Raw genomic sequence first — 14,129 nt, 5'->3', positions numbered from 1 at the left:
AAAAAAAAAAAAAAAAAAAACTAAAATAAAATAAAATATTAGGCTTACACATAGGAAAAGCTCTTAATGATAGCAGCACTGGACTTATGTTGTTGCCAGATAAATTTGCTCAGCTCTGTACTGTTGTGTTGCAAAATCGAATGGCATTAGAGATGCTTACCGCAGCCCAAGGAGGGGTTTGCGCCTTACTGCGTACTGAATGCCGTGTGTATATCCCTGACAACTCTCATAATGCTACTCTCCTTGCAAAGCCATGGTGGGTGTAGTTTTTTATTAACTCTGCTTTTAATTCTCCTGTGCTTACCCTGTATCTGTAGTCTATATCAGCTATGCCTTCCCCATGTATCGGTAAGGGTATTTTCCTACAACTGAGTATCAAATTGAGGCCGAATGTGAAGGAAAAGTTAAGTATTAGATTTGAACTCAATTGAACACGGACACAAACAATGGTGACCAACTCCCAGAACAGGTTGTGTGGGCCCCTTGAGGTTTTCATCCAGCGCTGTTTCGGAGAAATCTCTATTTCAATCTATTCCTATACATTACTTATTGAAAAACAATAGTCAATCACAAAAACAAATTGACCTTTTTGTGTTCCTTGAGAGCAGTCAGGAAGGGGCCACATGACTGGACCTCATGCCAAAACACTCATCACAAAAACAGCTAGAGTCCCAGACTGCACTGAAGCCTTATGAGACCTCTCCTTGTCTGTGCGTGGACGAGTGGCCGACTCTGGAGCCCAGGCCATTGATTCCCGGTCTGGTGGTGAATCCTCCATGGTCTGGTGAGTGTAAGTATCTTTTCCCTTCTCCCCTTCCCATTGCAATTTGCTTACTATATCAATCTGCTTACTATATCATTTGCTTATTACATCATTTGCTTATTATATCTACCTTGCCATTTACATGGGATAAAGATTGTTTACCCTTACAGGTATAGTGTGGATGTCCTTGCTTCTCCCCTCATGTTTCCCCACACAGAACATTTTAGGCATCATGAACAGGATTTGAAAAGGATAGTATGCCTCTTTTTGGCCACAAGGACCGGGCTGGAAGCTCGGGGACCTCCTACACCCCGGGATGAGAACTCTCCTCGTTCTCCTCCTTGGCGATTGAATGGTCCAGGGGAACTGGCCTTTGTGAAAACCAGGAATCTAAATTAGTGCACTTTGAACCTTTGGCTGTGCGTGAGGTGCTGCAGGGGCTCCCAGTTAGTAAATAGGACGCTGGGGAATTTCCCGGCATGGACGCTGCTTGCTTACTGCTTATAAGTTAATGTGTCAAGATGGGGACTGGTTGCTACAGAGAAATGGAAGCTGGAGAAGGAAAATGCTAATCTGACTTCCAGACTGGCCCAGGCCCAATGCCAGACCTATGACTTGGCTCATCAGGCTCACAGCTATTGGCCTGCTGCTGAAAAAAGCAACTCTCCTAGTAGAACCGGCAGGGTAAAACTGAAGAACTAACCAGCCAAGCCTCAGAGCAGCTAAAAACCCAGCTCCTGTCTCAAGGACGGGAAATTGACCCTAGTAAATTTCAAGGACCTGCCCAAACTGTCAAATTCCTCGGCATCCTATGGAATAAGGGAAACAGTCCATTTCACCAAAGGCTAAGGCTAAAATACTAGAATGTGCAAGCCCTACCACTAAAAAGGAGGCCCAGAAATGTATTGGCTTGTTTGGATTCTGGAGACATTGTATTCCCCACAGGGTAACATTTCACAACCTCTGCATGGGGTCACCAGAAAATGCTATGGCTTTCACTGGGGAGAGGAAGACAGCATGGCTTTTATACAAGCTAAACAAGTGGAGCAACTGGTCCTGGGTCTGTGGCCCTTACGGGATGCGCCAGTAGGACTGCAAGTAACTGTCCTAGATCAACATGCTAATCGGCGCTTTGGCAAAAACAAGAGGGAACTGGCTGTCTTTGGAGTTTTGAACCGGAAGCTGCCAGAGGCCGACAAAGCTTATTATACCCCTTTCGAAAAGCAACTGTTTGCTGTTGGGCTTTGCCGGAAACAGAGCACCTCTGCTTCAACCATGATGTCTTTATGAGGCCTGAAATTCCTATTATGATTTGGCTCGGGAGTTGCCCCGCAAGTCACCATATAGGGCACACACAAGAAGGTAGCATCGTAAAATACAAATGATACATACAAGACCAGGCTAAGCCAAAACCAAAGGGGATATCACTTTTACATGAGGATGTACAAAACTTGCCAGCTGAGGAAACCACCAAGCAAGTCCTGCAGATAGGGAAAGAAACCCTACCCCTGACATGTCCAGTGAGGCAAACCCTTTAAAGAACTAAGCCTAGAGGATCAGAAACATGGATCTGCCAAATACGTTGGTGGGACCCAATGCTAGAAGGCTGTGGTTTACCATCCTGTCACAAACAAGTATTTCTGATGAAGGAAGGGGTGGGAGCAGCCAGCTGGCTGAACTCGTGGCCATCCTCCGAGCTATTTAGGAGGAGGTCGGAGGGATTTGTTGCTTGTATACTGACTCTTGGTCAGTAGCAAATGGTCTCACTACCTGGATGCCCCAGTGGCAACAAAACAAATGGTTAATTGGGAATGAAGCGGTTTGGGGAAAACAATACTGGGAAGATTTCTGAATCCCGGTGCACACCACCATTATCACTGTTTTCCGTGTTGATGCTCATGCATCTCTGCTTTCTCTCGACAGACTATTTAATCAGCAGGAAGATCAACAGGCGAAAATTTCCACCATAACTGCAAACTTGAATGCGGATGAATGGATTACATGTTCAAGCCTTGCAATCACAGGGATTATAATGTATGGTGGTATAAAGGATAGTGATTACCAAGGAGAGTGAAAGGTCATTTTATACAATACACTCCAGATTCTTTTGCTATAAAACCGCAGATGCAGGTTGCTCAATTGTTAGTGGTACCTTGTCAATAATTAAGCCCCAAGGAAATTGCTGCCCCAATAGAAACAGAGAATTCAGGTCCATCGGTATGGGCAGCTTCAATCCTAGAGCCAAAATATGGGTACAGAGTCCATCGGATCTTTCCCCTAAGGCTGGTGACCTTGTAGCTATGGGAGCAGAAAATGAAGGCATAGTACAATTTCCTAAAGATGAAAAACAATATCATGTTCCCCCCACCCCTTTGTTATTACAGAGAATAACCTGTCTGCTAGGAATCAGTACCCGGGTCACCATATCTGAGGCTGAGAATGACTTAGTTCATCATCAGCCACCACTGCAACAGAAGCCAACTGCAGTCAGTGCTGGCTATGTGTCTAGCTGCTGGGAATGGGCTACCTTGGAGAATCGTCCCTGCTAACATTTCTGAATGGATACGCCAATACCAATAGGGGTGGGATAATAACACCTGTAATCCAACCTGGACTTCCTTTAACCAAACCAAACAGTCTATTTTTGCCCAAGCCCAGAAGAAACACAGCACCTTTGTTATTTAAATTACACATTACAGCCAAACAATTATAATAGCTCTTCCTGTTGCGTGGGGGGCCCTCTGGGTATGCAGATGCTATGAGTGGTGATGCCTGCCCCCACATTGGACGGGGAGATGCACTTGGGGGTGACCACCTGGGACAATATTCCCCTCCCCAGTAACCTAGATGCTTACAGACGTCACTGGTTATGAATGCGCTGGACACCCTGGTGGCGGTACCCTATGACACAATTCTCCCCTGCCGCCAGTACAATCCTGCTTCAGCAACAAATTAAAATATTAAGCTTATATGTAGAAAAAAGGTCTTAATAATAGTAGCACTGAAGTTATGTTGTTATCAGATCAATTTGCTCAGCTCTGTGTTGTTGTGTTGCAAAATCGAATGGCATTAGAGATGCTTACTGCAGCCCAAGGAGCGGTTTGCGTCTTACTGCGTACTGAATGCTGTGTGTATATCCCTGAAAATTCTCACAGTGCTAGTCTCCTTGCTAAGCCATGGTGGGTGTAGTTTTTTTTATTATTAATTGTGCTTTTAATTCTCCTGTATGTCTATCTGTAATCTTTATCAGCTATGCCTTCCCCATGTATCGGTAAGGGTATTTTCCTACACATTTAGTATCAAATTGCAGCCGAATGTGAAGGAAAAGTTAAATATTGGATTTGAACTCAATTGAACACGGACACAAACAATGGTCTCCAAGTCCCGGAACAGGTTGTGTGGGCCCCTTGAGGTTTTCATCCAGCGCTGTTTCGGAGAAATCTCTATTTCAATCTATTCCTATATGTTACTTATTGAAAAACAATAGTCAATCACAAAAACAAATTGACCTTTTTGTGTTCCTTGAGAGCGGTCAGGAAGGTGCCACATGATTGGACCTCATGCCAAACAACTCTTTACAAAAAGAGCTCGGGTCTGAGACTGCACTGAAGCCTTATGAGACCTCTCCTCATCTGTGCACGGACAAGTGGCCGACTCTGGAGCCCAGGACGTTGCTTCCTGGTCTGGTGGTGAATCCTCCATAGTCTGGTGAGTGTAAGTATCTTTTCCCTTCTCCCCTTCCAATTGCAAGTTGCTTATTATATCAATCTGCTTATTATGTCATTTGCTTATCATTATACCATTTGCTTATTATATCTGCATTGCCATTTACATGGGATAAAGGTTGTTTACCCATAAAGGTATTGTGTGTGTGTCTTTTCTTCTCTCACAAGTTTCCCGCACAGAACATTGGCCTCCCGATGTGCTGCAATTATGGGCATGTGCCACCACTCCTGGCCTGTTTCATTCATTTTAGAAATGACCAAATTGTGAGCTGAGCTGGAGGTTGGGGTCTGGTAGATTTCTAAAAAGGAGAAATAGTGATAAGAAGTGTGGGTAAAAGTAAGTGTCCATATGAGAAGTGAGAAATTTGAGGGAAGCAGAGAGAAACCAGGAGAGAGACCTCGGAGGTTGCCTGCAGGGCCAGCAGCATCAACATCACCTGGGAACTTGATGGAAGCACAAATTCTTGGACCCATCCAGCAGGTTAATACGGCAGCACTCAGCTGCTATCCTGGACTTTTTCCTGTTTGTGGAGTCTTGGAAAAGCACTCCTCTAGAGCTGGGGTTTCCAAGGTGTAGGTCTCGAAACTTTTCTGGATAAATCCTGAAGCCAGTTATCATGTCTCTACAGCAAAATCCCACCTCCATAGGTCACCTGGAATTATTAGACTGGTGCAAACGTAATTGTAGTTTTACATTGTTGGAATTTGCTGTTTGATGTTGAAACGATGTTAGACAGAAAGCAAATTCAAGTGCTTTTCTTAACTGAGTTCAAAATGGGTCGTAAAGCAGCAAAGACAACTTCCAACATCAACAATGCATTTGGCACACTGTACCAATAACCATACAGTGCAGTGGTGGTTCAAGAAGTTTTGCAAAGATGAGAGCCTTGAAGATGAGGAGCGCAGTAGCCGGCCATCGGCTGAGAGCAATCATCGGAGCCGATCCTCTTACAACTCCAGGAGAAGTTGCCAATAACTCAGTGACAACAATTCTACAGTCATTCAGCATTTGAAGCAAATTGGAAAGATGTAAAAGCTCCATAAGTGGGTGCCTCATGAGCTGAGCAAAAATAAGAAAACATCATTGTTTCGAAGTGTCATCTCTTATTTTATGCAAAAACAAGGAGCCACTTTTTGATCAGACTGTGACATGCAAACAAAAGTGGATCTTATAGGCCCACCAGTGACCACCAGTTCAGTGGCTGGACCGGGAAAAAACTCCAAACCACTTCCCAAAGCCAAACTTGCACCAAAACAAGGTCGTGGTCACTGTTTGGTGGTCTACTGCTGGCCTGACCCACCACAGCTTTGTGAATCCCAGGGAAGCCATTGCATCTGAGAAGTGCGCTCAGCAAATCAATGAGATGCCCTGAACGCTGCAATGCCTGCGCTGGCATCGGCCAGCAGAAAGGGCCCAATTCTTCTCCACGGCAACGCCTGACCTCACGTTGCACAACCAACGCTTCCAAAATTGAACAAATTGGACTACAAAGTTTTGCCTCACGCGCCATCCTCACGTGACCTCTTGCCAACCAACTACTATGTCTTCGAGCACCCTGACAACTTTTTGCAGGGAAAATGCTTCTGCAACCAGCAGGACGCAGAAAATGCTTTCCAAGAGTTCGGCGAATCCCAAAACACACTTTTACGCTACAGGAATCAACCAACTTGTTTCTTGTTGGCAAAAATGTGTTGATTGTCATGGTCCCTATTTTTATTAATGAAGATGTTTTTGAACCTAGCTATAGTGATGTAAAATTCATGGCTCAAAACCGTAATTACTTTTGCACCAACACAGTGGGAGGGTCCTCTACTTTGGCCTCAGGGCCTTATCGTCAGCAAAGTCTTCCTCCCACCAACAGTACCCATCCCGTTCCCTCCCCAGTGACTCCACCACCTTTGTAGAAAAGGCTCATCTGTAGAACTATGAATCTGGTACTTTCCAAATGAATCACACAGACACTGAAAACAGGTTAGGAGATAACTCATCTCTAGATGTTTTGTAGTTCCTTGGTTTCAATTATCAAAGCACTGAAAGGGAAAAGAATAAAGAGCCACACCCAGGCAAGTTTGTTTTGAAAAGCCCCAAGAGCTGCTCTTATTGCTGTCTTCATTCTCAGCCATGCCCTTAATGAAAGTGGACTCTAAACATAAAGGAGAACAATGCCTTTAGGCTGAAAGGCGCCTCTCCTGGGAAGCCCTCTATCTCAATCAGGTTCCCCAGTTTTAATATTTCATTACACCTTTCTTTATAACACTTATTGCAACTGGAAAATATGTGTGTACATACATTTATTTGCTTAATTTCAGTTCTTCCACTCAAACATATGCTCCGTGGAGGCAAAAAACCTTTTCTATCTTTTTCACCTCTGTACCCTTGGGACCTGCCAGTGTGCAGGTGCCCCCTGGACATTTAAGAAATATTTGCTGGAGGGATAAGTATCCAAAAAGTACTTGGTAATTACGAAATAACCCTAAGACTTTGTACTTCCATTTTTTTCTGAAAAGAAACTGGATCTGTAGAAATGTCATGGCCAAGAGCAGCAAACAGGCCAGCAAAGGAGTCAGGGCCCTGAGAGCTTTGGGCTCATTTTGTTCATGACAGCTCTCAACATGGGTCAAAAAGCCCGAGGGTCAACACCCGCCTGGCACAAAAGGGAAGGAAACTAATTCCAAGGGAAGAAACCTTCTGGGTGTAACTGAGCCATAACCAACACGGAGACCAGAGAAAACTACAGAAGTTGAATTTAGTGTTCATGGTGAGATTTTCCAATGTCAAATTAAGGAACTTATGTCTTCCTGAACTAGATCTAACCTGGGTCAAATCCCAAATGAGTCTCCTAAGTATTTATTGGATCTCATTTCCACAGTTGAGTGGACAACTCTTACCCATCGCTATCCTCCTTCCACACAATGTTGCTAATGGTACCTTCTTCTCCACTTCTTCTAGAACCTTCTCAACAAAACATACCAGAGGAGAGAGCCTAAGAAGATCTGTAGCAGGAAGTCCCCAGTGAACCGTTTATCTGTTTTCTCCACAGATCTACAATCCCAAATTGTTCAGCTGGAAACACTAGTAGGCTTTGTCGCTTGCCCTAAATAAATAAGCTTTGCAGAAATGAACAGATGGAGGAAAATTTCAAAGCAGCATGTGGGCGTTTCAGGCCCAAATCCCATTAACAGATAACAGGATTTATAACAGCAGTTCCCACGCAAGGCTTTGGAAATTTTGAATTTGTGTGTAATAGATTGGGCTCCCTCTCCCCTAAATTATCTGCACGTTGTTCCTGCATTGGGGCCAAGCTCCTTTCTCCAAGCTCAAGAGCCCACATTGTCAGCTAAGAAATGTGTGTATTGGCTGGGTACGGTGGCTCACACCTGTAATCCCAGCACTCTGGGAGGTCGAGGCAGGCAGATTACTTGAGGTCAGGAGTTCGAGACCAGCCTGGCAACATGATGAAACCCCGTATCTAGTAAAAATACAAAAATTATCCAGGTGTGGTGGTGCATGTCTGTAATCCCAGCTACTCAGGAGGCTGAGGCAGAAGAATCCTTGAACCTGGGAGGCGGAGGTTGCAGTGAGCTGAGATCACGCCACTGTACTCCAGGCTGGATGGCAGACTGAGACTGTGCCTCCAAAAAAGAGAAGAACAACAACAACAAGAAATGTGTGTGTTGGGAGCAGCAGGAATGGGGCACAGGCCCACAGGTGGGCAGCACCAAGTGGTCTTTATATTGTTTCTTAATTCTCTCGTTCTTCGGCAGAAGAATTGCAACAAGTTCTGGAGGGGTAGGCGATGGGTTGTGGCACACTGAATCTTGGATCAAAGGAAAGACAACTAGAAGACTGGATGTGGTCAGGAACTGAAAGCACATGGCTGCCTTGTTTCAACAAAAGAAGAGAACCTAGACCCAACTTAATATCAGCATATTGGAATGTACCTCCTGGCACTATCACAAAGGTATTGACACCGTGACTGAAACAGGCCCAAATCACTCAGAGGCAGTCTGGAAAGAACTTCTCATAGCTACGCAGAAGTAGATCTAAGAAACCCCAAGCATTCCTCGATGGGACGGGGAGGACTTGCGGACTGAACTCCCAGAGGGAGCTGTTGACTAGATGCCATTGTTAGTGAGATGTGCAGTTGCTTTATACTCCCCTTCAGTCTGATAGGGGTGTGAAAACCTGAATTACCCTAATTATTAGGACTAGAGTAGAAAGGAAGGCTCTTAATCAGGTCACTGACCACCCTGAAACTGTTTTGATACTTAAGGATAAAAATCCAGCAACAGCCATGGCTCGAGGTTGAAGAGAGCCTGTAAGCTTCCCCACCCCCGCAGCTGACCTGGGTGCAGGTCTCCTAAGCTCATGCATGTCCCATTGAATCACTGTCCTCCAGAAACGCAGAGACACAGGAAGCAGCTTTATGACCAATTCAAGTGGCCACAGAATACAGTATCAGTGAGTGGGGGTTCCAGGCACATCTTATAACCCAGTCAAAATAGCATCCACACCACACACGGATACACAAATACTTCCAACCTGTATCAGCTTTGATTTCCACAAGGAAGCCTTCCTGACTTTCCTGGCTCCCTCCTAAATGTGCCCATGACATCCAGTTCTTCTTCACTGGATCTCCCCTGCCGGTCATTAGGCAATTAATGAGTTTCCATTATATACTTAAAATGTCTTCTTTGCTAGACTGTGAGAGTGGAAAACATGTCTATTTGTCTCACGATGTTAACGCCAGAGCTTAAAAAGTATATGTTAACTAACTCCCAACTAATGGCCTAGAATAGTTCAGGCATTATTTAATAAACAAAGAACTGAGTGAATAAATGGCTGAATTGGTTAACCAATAGCGGTCAATAATGTGGAGGAGTGGATTTTATAACATTTCTTCAAATCGGGGAGGATACTGCATGAAGAGTTATAACCAAAGCCCTAGTCACACACTATAAAATCAAAATCACTATTAACAGGACTCTGTTGGGCTGGATGGGCACACTGACCTTCAAAGTTTCAATGAAAACCCTTGGTTGAAGGTGATAAGCCAAAACCTCAACTTCAACGCTTGTCAAATGCGTATTTCTCCAATCTGGTTTATTTTCAGCAGCCCTGGCAAGCAAGGAGTGCCTTGACATATTTCCTTTGCTGTACCAGATCCCCTGAGAAAATTACAGTATTACTTGTAGTGATGATCACCTGTGGATAACCAGACAGCCATTATTCAAGAATTCAGAATGTATACTCAAAAAGTGTACATGACACTGAATCCTAAATACCACAGGAGTCCAAGAGCAATCTTTGCTCGCTTTACCCACTTCTCTTGAACATACACATACACACTATTTACTAGGCTATATTTATGCTGACAATCTAGAACATGGTAGCCCTAAGTGTATCATTACATATTCATTACATAACTTTGGCTGCCTACTTTTATTTATGTAAAATGAATCAGGCTCCTAGTTGAACACAGATGGACTAATGGACCACCACATATATTAATCTTACTGGTTCAGTGAGGCTTTTGTGTCGATTTAAGAGGGAGTATATGCATTTTCTCAGTCTCTCACACCTGATCAACAGCAGTCATAAGATCAGGTATCAAAGTCTTGGATTCTGGAAGTATAGCACGCTCATTTAAGCTTAAGAGCAAAGGTTGACAGACCTCATTTTAAACCATGTGAGCTTTCTGGTTGTGACGGTTAATTTTTGTGTCAGCTTAACTGGGCTGAGGGATGCCCAGACAGCTAGCAAAACATTATTTCCACCTGTGTGTGTGAAGATGTTTTCAGAAGAGGTCAGCATTTGAATTTGCAGGCTGAGTAAAGAAGATCACCTCACCAATGTGACAAGCACCATTCAATTTACTGAGGCCAGAAAAGAATTTTAAAAATGGAGGAAGGACAAATTTGCCTAATTTTAATTTTTTTTTTTTTAAGAGATGAGGTCTTGCTTTGTTACCCATGCAGGCTGGTCTGGAACTGCTGCCTCAAGTGACCCTCCTACCTCAGCTTCCCAAAGTGCTGGGATTACAAGTGTGAGCCACTATGCCCAGCCATCTCTTCTTAAGCTGAGTGAGACATACATCTTTTCCTGCCCTCAGACATTAGAGCTCCTGGTTCTTGGGCCTTTGGACTCGGAGATATAACAATAATGGATTCCCAATTTCTAAGGTCTTTGGACTCAGACTGACAGATGCACCACTGGCTGCCCTAGTTCTGAAGTCTTCAGACTCGGACTGAATCACCCCATGAGCTTCCCCAGGTCTTCAGTTAGAAGACGGCATATCATGGGACTTTATGGACTCCATCATTATGTGAAGGAACTCCCTTAATCAATCAATCAATCAATCTCTTTCCTTCTCCCCTGACCCTCTTCCCCACACCCAAAGGTTTCTTCTTTTGGCTGAAGGTTATTGTAAAATTGTATTCTGTTGACCACCAAATATGAGCACTGCTTAATTTAACTTTTCTTATTTTGTTGAGATAAGGAAGTACTTAGCCCAGCACTTTGAGTTTTTGTTTTTGTTTTGAGATGGAGTCTCACTCTCTTGTCCAGGCTGGAGTGCAGTGGTGAGATCTCAGCTCACTGCAACCTCTGCCTCCCAGTTTCAGGCCATTCTCATGCCTCAGCCTCCCGAGAAGCTGGAATTACAGCTGTGCGCCAGCACGCCCAGCTAATGTTCGTATTTTTAGTAGAGATGAGGTTTCACCGTGTTGGCCAGGCTGGTCTCAAACTCTTGACCTCAGGTGATCCACCCACCTTAGCCCTCCGAAGTGTTAGGATTAGAGGCATGAGCTACTGCAACCAACCACTTTGAGTTCTTGAACTCATTTTACAAACAAAGTTTATTTCAAGATTTGACCCTATCAGAGCCATTGTAACCTTATCTTTTTCTAGTTTTTACTAAGACTATAATAATATGATTCTAAGTTTATCATTTTTTATTTTCATAGGAGCAATCAATCTTAATTTGGGAAAATAAAGGAGATGCAGTTATACTCCAAGGACAACAGGACTATTTATGGCTGTTATTTTTAATATAGGCACAATGTTGCATTTTTAATGACTTAACCCGCTTAGCATGACTTTGTGGAAAACTTTTGTATTTTCATATGGTGTCCTGAGAGCTCAGACAAAGGACCGTGGACTATGAAATGCTTTGTTAGAGTGGGAGGAGTAGGGAGAGGGAGAATATATGCAAATGTGTTAGGCTATGTGTTTTACACCCAGGAAAAGTTAAGTAAGACAGGCCCTTACTCAATGCACTGCTCTGCTATAACGTACAGCTGGGTTGTCCCAGCAGAATGCTCTTTTTACAGCAGAATTCTAAACATGTCTCTCTTCCTATCACTATTCCGTTGGTGCCATTACTTCTAGTGGTAAAAGCCGCAATTCCTTTTGCGCCAATCTAATATGGTCTACATCTTGAGTTTCCATCACTCTCTTCCATAACAGTGGCAGGCCTAGGAAAACGTGTGCAGTGAGCCCGTTTCTTTGCCCTCCCCCTCTCTGACAGCCCCTCTCCTGATTTGTCATGCCACTCACTTGTTCAGTGCCTTGTTCTTTCACTTTTTTTTTTTTTTTTTTTTTTTTAGCGATTTTTTTTCGCTCTTTTTTGTTTGCGGGGGGCCGTTTTCTGCCCACTGCAACCTCCACCTCCTGGGTTCAGGCAATTCTCCCTTTCTCAGCCTCCCAAGTAGCCGGAACTACAGGTGCCTACCATCATGCCTGCTAATTTTTGTATTTTTAGTAGAGTCGGGGTTTCACTACATTGGCCAGGCTGGTCTACAACTCCTGATCTTAGGTGATCCGCCTGCCTTGGCCTCCCAAAGTGCTGAGATTATAGGCATGAGCCACTGCACCCAGCCCTTTCTTTCATTTTTTGAGCTCTCCAACAAAATCCAACCTCAGAAAGTGATCTGATAAACTCACGTACATTTAGGCATTCATGTCTGAAAACAGATGAACTGGCGACCTCTTCCAGGAGCACTTGCTTGCCGATAAAATAACAGGCTAAGGTCAGAAGAATGATTTTCTGTTGGCAAACTTTCGGGACTCATTGACTTGGGGGCCATGAGTGGAATCACACTTTGGGAGGCCCCATAGTCTACTACCTTTTTGTTGAATGCCTGGTATCCATTTTCCCCACTACCCCAGGTCACAGTTTTATTCATTGTTTCTGCTTTGAAATTCCCTCTCTGATCTAGAGCACACCAACTTCTGTTATCAGAAGAAGAACAGGGTGTAAAAGTCAGCTCCAAACATTTCTTGGACCCTAATTACAGTACAATCAGTCCCAGAACTGATGGTACCCACGATCCGTCTAATGCCAGAGAGGAGCTGAAGGCATGGGTCTGGGGAAATTGTGACTATAGAAAGAAAAGCGTCAAAAGCTCACAAAATGCGATTGTCACCTTAAAGGTTAGGGGCCCAATAAATTAAGAAGTCTCACGGGGTGTTGCAATCCCCATCAATATGACAGTTGTAAAAAAAAATGGCTGCTACTAACCACATGCAGCGTGGTTTAAATCTGACTCATCTGCTAGGCATCCCATCCTAATCAAAAGCTATTCAGTGACTGGAAGGCAACCACCAAGCTCAAGCAGCAACGTGCCAGGGCCCACAGCTGCACGGCTGAAAATGTCACGCCAGGGGCTGGCTGCCTCCCTTGCCCTGAACACTGCACCCCTCCTGCTGAGTGGGAGCTGGCAGGGCTGCCTAGCCAGCTGTGTCTGATGTCGCAGTTGTCTGTGAGTCTCACTTTCCTTTTTCCTTGACCTGTGGAGTTTGGGCTTCAAAGGAAAACAAAAGCTGCAAAGTCAAACAATGAAGAGACCACGGAATTGAACACAGTTTCCTGCCCAAACCAAGTAATATCCTCTCCTGCAGGGACTCTGGTAAACCTTCCAGTTCATTTTTCTCAAGATGTGCAACTGGACCATCTTTTCTCTACTTAAGGCATTAAGCTGAGGTTGCTCTGTTTATTAGTACTAGGAAGCAGGTACTATAAGGAAGAGAAAATCAGCAATGAAACAAAGAGAGTATATATATATATATATATATATATATATATATACACACACACACACACACAGGTATATATATACATGTATTTGTATATGTGTATATATTAGTATATATAATGTGTGTATATATATACGTAATATATACTTGAGATGGAGTATTGCTCTGTCACCCAGTATGGAGTGCAGTAGCGAAATCTCAGCTCAATGCAACCTCCACCTCCTGGGTTCAAGTGATTCTCTGCCTTAGCCTCCTGAGTAGCTGGGATTATAGGCGACCACCACCATGCCTGGCTAATTTTTGTATTTTTAGTAGAAATGGGGTTTCACCATCTTGGCCAGGCTGGTCTTGAACTCCTGACCTTGTGATCCACCCACCTCAGCCTCCCAAAGTGCTGGGATTACAGGCATGAGCCACCACGCTCAGCTATATATTTTATTTTTTAATTTTAAAACAGACCATCTTTGAGGACCATTGCATTCCTCAAGAACATGAGGATTCAAAGTGACCCCTAGCGTCTGCATGTCTAGAATTTCAAAATTAAGAAGTGAGGGGGCTTCTGAATAAAGCCTCAATAATTTATTGAGCATGTATCATGCCCAAT

The 14,129-nt window shown here is 44.0% G+C and overlaps 1 long non-coding RNA gene across 1 annotated transcript in view; it reads left to right on the top strand.

The window, feature by feature from the left end:
- The first annotated feature begins 333 nt into the window (after window positions 1-333).
- LOC119471428 overlaps window positions 334-14,129 on the top strand; it is a 23,969-nt gene continuing 10,173 nt past the window's right edge. Inside the window, exons 1-2 of the long non-coding RNA XR_005200482.1 lie at window positions 334-408; window positions 7,832-7,837. This is a non-coding gene — a long non-coding RNA (uncharacterized LOC119471428). The remainder of the gene's footprint in view (window positions 409-7,831; window positions 7,838-14,129) is intronic.

The sequence above is a fragment of the Cebus imitator genome, unplaced genomic scaffold (genome assembly GCF_001604975.1).
Source record: "Cebus imitator isolate Cc_AM_T3 unplaced genomic scaffold, Cebus_imitator-1.0 Scaffold61, whole genome shotgun sequence".
NCBI lineage: Eukaryota > Metazoa > Chordata > Mammalia > Primates > Cebidae > Cebus > Cebus imitator.
This window is presented reverse-complemented; position numbering and strand designations above follow the sequence as displayed.